This window comes from Acomys russatus, chromosome 32 (assembly GCF_903995435.1).
Source record: "Acomys russatus chromosome 32, mAcoRus1.1, whole genome shotgun sequence".
Classification (NCBI taxonomy): Eukaryota; Metazoa; Chordata; class Mammalia; order Rodentia; family Muridae; genus Acomys; species Acomys russatus.
Window position 1 is genome coordinate 31,048,775 of NC_067168.1, and position 9,730 is coordinate 31,058,504.

Here is a 9,730-nt window from a genome sequence, read left to right on the forward strand (position 1 = left end):
ATGCATTGTCCTTAGTTGGTACAGCAGTTTGTGCAGGACCCCCTGGGTCCAGATCCACCAGCCTTGATGGTCTTCTTGTGGGGCTCCTGGATCCTCTGAGTCCTTCCATCCCCCCACTCTTCCATATCCTTTTCACCTGGTGTCCCAGTAGTGAGTCTCAGCATCTGTCCTGATCCCCTGCTAAGTGAAGACTCTCAGAGAACATCACTGTTGGGCTAGTGTCCAATTATAAGTGAGTATATACCATGTGTATCTTTCTGGGTCTGGGTTAACTCACTCAGGATGATCATCTCTAGTTCCATCCGTTTGCCTGCAAATTTCAAGATTTCCTTGTTTTTAATAGCTGAGTAATATTCCATAGTGCAAATGTACCACAGTTTCTTTATTTATTTTTCGACTGAGGGACATCTAGGTTGTTTCCAGGTTCTAGCTATTATGAATAAGGCTACTATGAACATAGTTGAGCAAATGTCCTTGTTGTGTGGTGGAGCATCTTTTGGGTATATTCCAATGAGTGGAATAGCTGGGTCTTGAGGTAGCCCTCTTCCCAATTTTCTGAGAAAGTACCAGATAGATTTCCAAAGTGGTTGTACAAGTTTGCATTCCTACCAGCAATGAAGGAGTGTTCCTCTTTCTCCACAACCTCACCAGCATGTGCTGTCACTTGAGTTTTTGATCTTAGCCATTCTGATGGGTGTAAGATGGAATCTCAGGGTCATTTTGATTTGCATTTCTCTGATGCATAAGGATGTTGAGCATGCTATCCTTTTTCCATTGTATAGATTTGGCTTCTTTGTCAAAAATCAAGTGCTCATAGGTATATGGATTTATTTCTGGATCTTCGATTTGATTCCATTGATCAACCAGCCTATTGCTTTGCCAGTGCCATAATGTTTTAATTACTGTTGCTCTATAATGCAGCTTGAGATAGGGTATGGAGATTCCGCCAGAGGATCTTTTATTGTACAGAATTGTTGTAGCTATTCTGTTTTTTCCCATATGAAGTTGAGAATTGATCTTTTCAGGTCTAAAAAATTGTGCAGGTATTTTGATAGGGATTGCATTGAATCTGTAAATTGCTTTTTGGTAAGATGGCCATTTTTACTATGTTAATTTTCCCGATCTATGAACAAGGGATATCTTTCCATCTTCTGATGTCATCTTCAATTTCCTTCTTCAGAGACTTGAAGTTTTTTTCATACAAGTCTTTCACTTGGTTAGAGTTACACCTAGATACTTTATATTATTTGTGGCTATCATGAAGGGTGTAATTTCCCTAATTTCTTTCTCAGCACAATTGTCATTTGTCTGGAGGGCTACTGACGTTTTTGAGTTGATTTTGTATCCAGCCACTTTGCTGAAGGTGTTTATTAGCTGTTGGAGTTCTCTGGTAGAATTTTGGGGGTCTCTTATGTACACTATCATATCATTTGTGAATAGGGATAATTTGACTTCCTCCTTTCCAATATGGGTCCTCTTGATCGTCTTTTGTTGTCTCATCAATTCCATGTTTTGATGGAAAGAAGCTTCTGAGCCACATTTCACGGGATGTGGACACAGGAAATTGGCAGATTTGGGTCCGGTTTTGCAAATTATTTATCATATGCTCTAAAGAACCAGAAACAAAGGGCTGGAAAGATGGCTCAGTGGTTAAGAACACTTACTCTCACCGAGGACCCAGACTCAATTCTCAGCACCCACATGACAGTTCACAACCATCTGTAACTCCAGTTCTAGGGGATCTGACACCCTCTTCTAACTCCCACAGGCACCAGCAACTTATGTGATATGCATACGTGTATGCAGACAAAACACTTACACACATCAATTTAAATAAATTTTAAAAAATTAAAATGAGAAACATCCTAGGTTTTTCCAAATATGGCCTTGTTGCATCTTCACACTGTACTGGCTGCTTCTTTGTGTTCGTGCCTGAAGAATCTTGCACCATTCTCCATCCATAAGACAGGCACCTGCACATCAGTCACTTCTCAGAGGGGCTAAGACTAAATGAGAAGCTGGGTGATTGGATCTACTGTGTGTATGGGAAGGGTAGTTTATCGGAGTAGGTGAAAGCAGAGGGGGGCTGACGTAGAAGCAAGGGATGCAGCTGGCTTTCTTGGAATGCTATGTAGACAACATATATTGATTTTCAGTTTTATAGTTCTCTGTTTCATCCTTTCCTCCTTTGAAGGGATTGCTCCATCAAATCACAGAAGTGTTCAGCCAGAAGAATAGAACCTAAAGGGAACTCAAAGCACAAAGCTGACAGACCAGGGATAGTAAAGTGCGCACGCACACGCTTTAAAGCGAAGCTTTAAAGAAAGCAGGAAAGAAAAACAATACTTAGTGAGGTCATCTGATGCTCCAAGCTCTGGATTCTGAGGTTGCCGTGTATTTCAGTTTCTGTGTAGCTTATGTACCTGTCACACAATGAAAACCTTTCTTGTTGAAATAGTAAGTTGGGTACCGAGACTGCCTTTGAGCATTCTGTCATGGAGCAGGGAGGAGTCATGAGGCCTCACTCTTCCTTAGGGTCTCTAGGCAGTTACAGGGGTTGACCGACATTCTCTTCAGCACTGTAGCCACTATTAAGTTCCCGTGCTTCTCTGATGCCAGGGCTGGACAGCCCTAATGCCAATTAAACTCAGTGGACCACCAAGGGGAAAGCAATAGGGCCTAGGAAAAGTCCTGGTCAGTGGACTGCTCCCTTCGTATGCATGAGGACCTTGTTCCATGTCAGGAGCCCATGACAAAAATTTGAGGCCTGGTGGTGGTGGTGGTGGTGCTTGTGATCTCAGCACTATGGAGGAGGAGATTGGAGGCTTTGTGGTGTCCCCTGGCCAGCTGCAGGCACAGACACAAAAAGACAATCAGTCTAATGGGTGATCTCCAGGCCAATGAGATACCTGGTCTCAAAGGGAGTGGCAACATTTCTGAGGATGATGCTCAAAGTTATCCTCTGGCCTCCAAAAACATATGTGTGAGCCTCACATGAACAGGAACACACACACACACACACACACACACACACACACACACACACACACTCACTCACAAACACATAGACACACAGTTTTTTTTTTAAGGCATGAAAATAGAAGGGAGTCATTTCAGAAGAGAAAGACAATCAACAGGAATGGAGGACAAGAGAGGATAAGAGGGTAACTATAATAAAAATACAGTATATGTAATGTAGAAAATGTCACAATAAACCCCACCATTATGCATAGTTGATATATTGCCAAAAAAATCTTTGAAAAATAAAATACCCAGGAGAATTTGTCTCTGAGACTTAATGACTTTGCTAGATGGTGTAGGAGTGATTTACTATCTCATGGATGAAGAAATGAAGTCATAGTCTACTAAGAAATGTTCCCAAATCTCAAAGCTTAACTGTGGTAGCTCTGCTTCGTCTACTCATTATTGAAAGTCAGTGATGGGAGGGTGGAGAATGGAGCTGGGGCAGCACCAAAGCCAAGAGAATACATTGGGTGTCCTTCCCTGTCACTCTCTGCCTATGCCCTTGAAGCAGAGTCTCTCTCCAGATCCTGGGTGACGCTGGAATCCAAAAGCTCCAGTGATCCTGTTGCCTCTATCCTCCTCAGATCCTGGGGTTACAGGTATTTGCAGTGGGGGGAATCTAGTTTGTTATACACATGCTGGGGTCTTAAGTCTAGCCCCTATAATTGCACAGCAGGCACTTACTCTTTTAAAAAAATTCTAATTTATGTATTTACCTTACATGCTGATTGTAACCCCTTCTCTTCTTTCTTCCCTGTCCCTCCATCTCACCTTCTTTCTCCTGTCCCCCCTCCCCTTATCCTCAGAAAAGGGTAACCCCCCACAACTAACCCACCTCAGCACATCAAGTCGTATCAGGACTGAGCTCCTCTTCATCCACCGAGACCAGGCAAGGCAACCTGGTTAGGGAGAAGTGATCAAAGGCACGCTTTTGTTTGTTCGATTAAAAAAAATTTATTTATTTATTCACTTTATATTCCATTAGTATCCCTTCCCTCCTTTTCTTTCTGCCACACCCCCTTTCTCTTCCCCTCCCGCTCCCCTACCCCTCAGAAAAGAGGAGATCTCTCCCACCACCCCACTCCAGCACATCATCACACTAGGACTCAGTGCATCCTCTTCCTCAGTCTGCCAAGGCAGCCCTGACAGGGGAAGAGATTGAAAAACATACACCAGAGTCCTTATCAGAGACAGCCCCTGATCCCCTTACTAGGGGACCCACATGAAGACCAAGCAGCCCATCGGGTACATATGTGTAGGGGGCCTACACATGCATGGTCCTTGGTTGATGTTTCAATCTCTGCAAGCACCCCTGGGCCCAGGTTAGTTGGGTCTGTTGGTCTTCTTGTGGAGTTCCTGTCCCTTCTAGGTCCTTCTATCCTCCCCCTCTTCCTCAAAGCTCTCTTCACTCTGCCCAATGTTTGGCTGTGAATCTCAGCGTCTGTTTCGATCCATTGCTGGGTGGAGCCTGTCAGAGGACAGCTATGTTATGCTGTGATCTGTAATTATAGCAGTGTCATTAATAGTGTCAGGGATTGGCTCTCTGTCCCTTGGTGTGAGTCTCAAGTTGGACCAGGCATTGGTTGGACATTCCCTCAATCTCTGCTCTATCTTTATCCCTGCACATCTTGTAGGCAGGATAAATTTTGGGTTGAAGTTTTTGTGGGTGGGCTGGTGTTCCTCTCCCTCCACTAGGAGTCTTGTCTGGTTAGAGGGTAGCCTTTTCAGTCTTCATGGCCCCTGCTACTAGGAGTCTTAGCTATAGTTAGCCCCACGTTCTCCCAGGAGCCTACCCTCTTATAGGTCTCCAGTTTGCCTTAGAGATGCCCCTGCCCCTAGTTTCTCTTCTCTTCAGCAGGTACTCTTTTTTCTTTTTTCAAGCAGGCACTCTTAACTATCAAGCTGTCTTGGTATCCTGAGTCTAGCATCTTCATCCTAGTGGAACCGGATGTTGAAATCTTCCAAAGTTACTAAAACTTGCAGAGCTTTTGTTCATAGTCTGGGAAGTAAACACTTGGGATCCCTCAACTTTGCTAAACCTGAGGGGAAGTTAGTAACAGCAGCTGTGTGTAGGACTCTGAGGACAAATATATTGGAGTTGAGGCCATCTTTAGGTTTTGTTGGATCCTGAGAAAAATATGCTTTATCACAAATAACTGACATTAGGCACTGATTAGTTACTATAGTGGATGATAATACACAGCTTTAGGATTTGGTTTAATGCATGTTTTGTTACTGCCATTGGAAAAAATCATGTGATTAGTAGTAATACAATGCTTTTTAAAAAAAAATGAAAACAGGATAAAGAATTTTCAGGAAAGGTTATGTTTAATATGATAAGATTTTGCTCATAGGCTCTGCAAGATGATATACCAGTGAGCCAAACAGCAACAGACTCAGTGGCCCCAAATAACCTAATGATCATTCTCCATGGGTTCTGTGGGTGGCGAGTCAGTCAGGAACTTGTCACAGGAGACTCTATGAAGCCTAGGTTCTTCCATGGCTTGGGGTGTAAATCATCTGGAGGTGTTTCCACGCTCATACCTGTCACTTGATCCTAGCTGTTGACTGGGCCCACAGTCGGGCTCTCATCTTGTATATCTGCATGCGACAGCTCCATAAGGCTTCTTTGAGGTACAGTGTCAAAGATCCAAATGTAAGCACCTTAACATGGTGGGTGTAAAGGTGCTGATATGATCAAGCTTCAAAAACCGTGGCGCAACTCTGTTCTGTTAGTTGTGGGAGCCACAGAGTTATGCCAAGATCCAAGCAGAAGAGATGTAGACTCTAAAATTCCCTGAAGGAATGTCAAGGGCATGGTGTCAAAAATAAGAAAAGTGAGAAGAGGGTGTGTGTTATAATGATCTTTGAACAATAAGCTATTGGAGAAGATTGTTCCTTTTTTTTTATTATTTATGGTTGGGGTCATCAAAGCATGGATCTTTCCTGGCACTAGAATAGCAGCTTGGCACCATCCTGGGTACAAAGAGAAGGCTCTGAACAAACTTGTCCTGTAAACAGAATAGACAAAACTCCAGATTCACTTCCACCACAGCTAGCTGGACCTCATTCTCTAGAAACTTGTAGAAATTCAAGACACTGTGGCCCATGTCTTCAAGTTATCAGGGAAAGAAGCTTGCAGCCTCCCTGGGCATTTAGTTGCTCTTCTGAATAACATGAAGGTGATATTTTTCAATGCAACTACTTCATGCCTTCTTTCTAAAAAAGCTGGTGGCACTGCCTGGGAAGGTTATGGGACCTTTAGGACATGGGGACTGTGGGGGAACTTTGTCATAGGTGATGGGCTTTCAGGTTCTATAGCCTGGCCCCACTTCTGCTTTTCTCTCTACTTCCAGACTGCTGGTGCAATGTGATAGGCTGGCCTCTTGCACCTGCTGCCATGTCCTCCCTACCATGATGGAGTTGTTCCCTCTGCAACTGTAAGCCAAAATGAAGCCTTCCTGTCATACATTGCCTTTGTTAAAGTGTCAGCAAAGACAGTGTTTTGGATCACTTGCTTCCCTCATCGCTAAAGCTTACAGATTATATAAGCTGGCCTTACTGAGTCCTCTACTAGGGATCTGAAATTGCAAATGGCAGGTGGGTGGTTCTGATATTGGACCAGGATAGACCGTTGAGCCATTACTTATGCGTTGCCACTGAACCACAGGAGTTTGAAGGGTGTGTGTGTATAAGAGAGAGAGAAAGAGAGACAGAGACAGAGAGACAGAACAATCATATGGGTGAGGGAAAGTACATGAGTAAGAAGCCAGGGTTAAAAGCACTATTGAAGGTGTGATGGTCCTGAGTTTCAGCTCCTTAGAATGTCTAGTTATGCTTTGTCCATTTAGGTTCTAAGAAATCACTGCCACCTCTGGAAGTATTCTTACTTGCTTGAGAAGTACCAAATCTACAAATCACAGCCAAACAAGATAGTATTTCAACCTTACATAAAGTGAACTTGGCATGACAACCCAGATGAAAGCCATTCATCTGAGCTGTCTTCCTAACACTCACCAGTCACAGCCTGGTGCCCATATTGTAGGAGTCTTGATGAGTTTCCACCTGCAACTTATTATTCTTTGAGGATGTAGAAAAGACAAACACAAAGGTTGTAAATATCACCCTGGAAGAGACCTTGAAGAGACAATGCTCCCTGGTACTGCAAAGAAAGGAACTGAATTCTAAGATGGGAGATGACTCGCCCAAGGTTAGATATTATTTAATGGGGTTTTGGGGAATAGGGAGCACAATGTACAATCAGTTCTGATTGCCATTCAGGCAGCTGAATCAGTTGTAGATACCTGAGAGGAAGCCAGGAGCTGATTGTGGAACCACAATTTTGCTTCATTCTTTTTCTCATGGAGTTAGAATCTGCGTGGAAATCTTCCTGTCAGGAGTGACAAGTGGTTTGATGACTGCCCTCATTCAAGGTGCATGGAGAGTGGAGGGGACGAGAAGACACTCATTGGAGGGGTCAGATTCAATATGTGCAAGCTCAGCATGGATGTGCTAGTCTAGCAACACAGCATAGGTTACAACAAGCATACACATGGAAAGTACCTTGGCTCTTTGCGGCAGGGGAGGGGACCCCATACCATGTCTCATCTCATCCCAGCCACTTTCAGTTCCAAGAGGCTCATATAGTCATTTCCTTTCAACTTTTTATTCTGGTATTATTAAAAACATGCAGAAGTAGACAAAATAGTGAAGGGCTCTTCAGACAGCATTTAAGAAAGCTTGATAGGTATATAAAAAGATTACTTGCATGTATTGAAGTCATGCAATTTGAAAGGTGTTGATATGCACACAGTCAAGGCAATGAATATGTGTATAGGAACATATATACATATAAAGGTGCAGTGAACTTTATTGATGATATACAAGAGAGTGGGGCTCCCTGGGCCCCTCCCATTTCTAGGATGCAAATTGTGAGGGGAGATGCTCAGTGTAAAGGGCTGAGTTGGAACAGGGACTCCTCATCAGCTGAGGGCCTCTCTCTTGCTCTCATGTTCTTGCTGGGGTGGGTGGTCCAGATCTTCTTACCTTTTGGAGGCCACGTAGGCCACGAGGTCCACCACCCTGTTGCTATAGCCATATTCATTGTCATACGTGGAAATGAGCTTTACAAAGTTGTCATTGAGAGCAATGCCAGCCCCAGCATCAAAGGTGGAAGAGTGGGAGTCACTGTTAAAGTCACAGGAGACAACCTGGTCCTCAGTGTAGCTCAGGATGCCCTTTAGTGGGCCTTCAAATGCTGATTTACCACTTTTTTGATGTCATGATAGTTGGTGAGTCTCTCCAGTCAGCATGTCAGATCCAAGACAGACACATTGGGAGTAGGAACACAGAAGGCCATGCCAGTGAGCTTCTTGTTTAGCTCTGGGATGAGCTTGCCCACAGCATTGGTATCACCAGTGGATGCAGCCATGATGTTCTGTGTAGCCACATGACCATCATGCCACAGCTTTCCAGAGGGACCATCCACATGTGCCATACCCACATCTTCTGGGTAGCAATGATGGCATGGGCTGTGGTCATGAATCTTTCTACAGTGTCAAAGTTGTCATGGATGACCTTGGCCAAGGGGGCTAAGCAGTTGGTGGTGCAAGAAGCATTGCTGACAATGTTGAGTGAGTTGTCACACTTCTTGTGGTTCACACCCATCACAAACATTGGGGCATTGGCAAAAGGGGTGGAGATGATGATCCTTTTGGCCCCACCCTTCAAGTGGGCCCAGCCTTCTCCATGGTGGTGAAGACACCAGTAGACTCCACAACATACTTGGCACCAGCATCACCCCATTTGTTATTAGTAGGTTCTCACTTCTGGAAGATGATAATGGGCTTTCCATAGATGATAATCTTCCAGTTCTCAGCCTTGACAGTTCCATTGAACTTGCCATGGGTAGAGTCATACTGGAACATATAGACCATGTAGTTGAGGTCAATGGCAACAAACACCATTTTGCCAGATAAGAAGCCATCCCTGGTAACCAGGTAGCCAATATGGCCAAATCTATTTACTATGACTTTCACCATTGTGTCAAGGGACAGGGCTGGCACTGCATGAGAAAATGCAGCTGACTTTGGAACAGGGAGGATCAGAGAGCCAACCAAATGAGTATATATTTAAAGTGTCCCTTGTCACTTGTTTTTTAAAAATGTCCCCCCCTCTTGTGCTCTGTGACCTCATGGTCTCTTCTACTTCCCTTCTTTACCCTTCTTCCCCCTGTCTAGAGGAGATAAACATCTACTTTCTGCCCCTAGTTGACTTGATATCATCACAGCTATAAGCAGGATGGCAGGGTCAGTGAGCATGTATGTCACATATACATCTCCAACACCTACACATGTGCTCCATCATGAAACACAAGAAAAAACAATCAGTAAAGTTTTCAAGATAGTGGATTTCAGAACACTGAGACAGGACCTGTAGGCATGTATTTTTTAAATCTATTTTATAGGGGTTCTTATGCTTCTCCCTCCCTTCTCTACCCCAAGCCCTTCCAATACCCCAATACCATGTAGGAGAGACAAAAGATTAGAGAGGAAAGGGGAAGCAAATCTCTCTTTAGACTACTTCCTGCTGGTTAGGGTCACGGGGTCCCCTGGGGCAAGTCTGTTGTTTGTTTCAGGGTATTTCCAACTTCTTCTTCTCATTAGATTGCATCAGCAGCAACCAGGAGCAGTTGAGGGGTGCAGCA

At 44.0% G+C, this 9,730-nt stretch overlaps 1 pseudogene; it reads right to left on the reverse strand.

Annotated features, from left to right (window-relative positions):
• Window positions 1-8,066: 8,066 nt before the first annotated feature.
• On the reverse strand, window positions 8,067-8,960 carry LOC127184132 (glyceraldehyde-3-phosphate dehydrogenase-like; annotated as a pseudogene).
• Window positions 8,961-9,730: the final 770 nt, after the last annotated feature.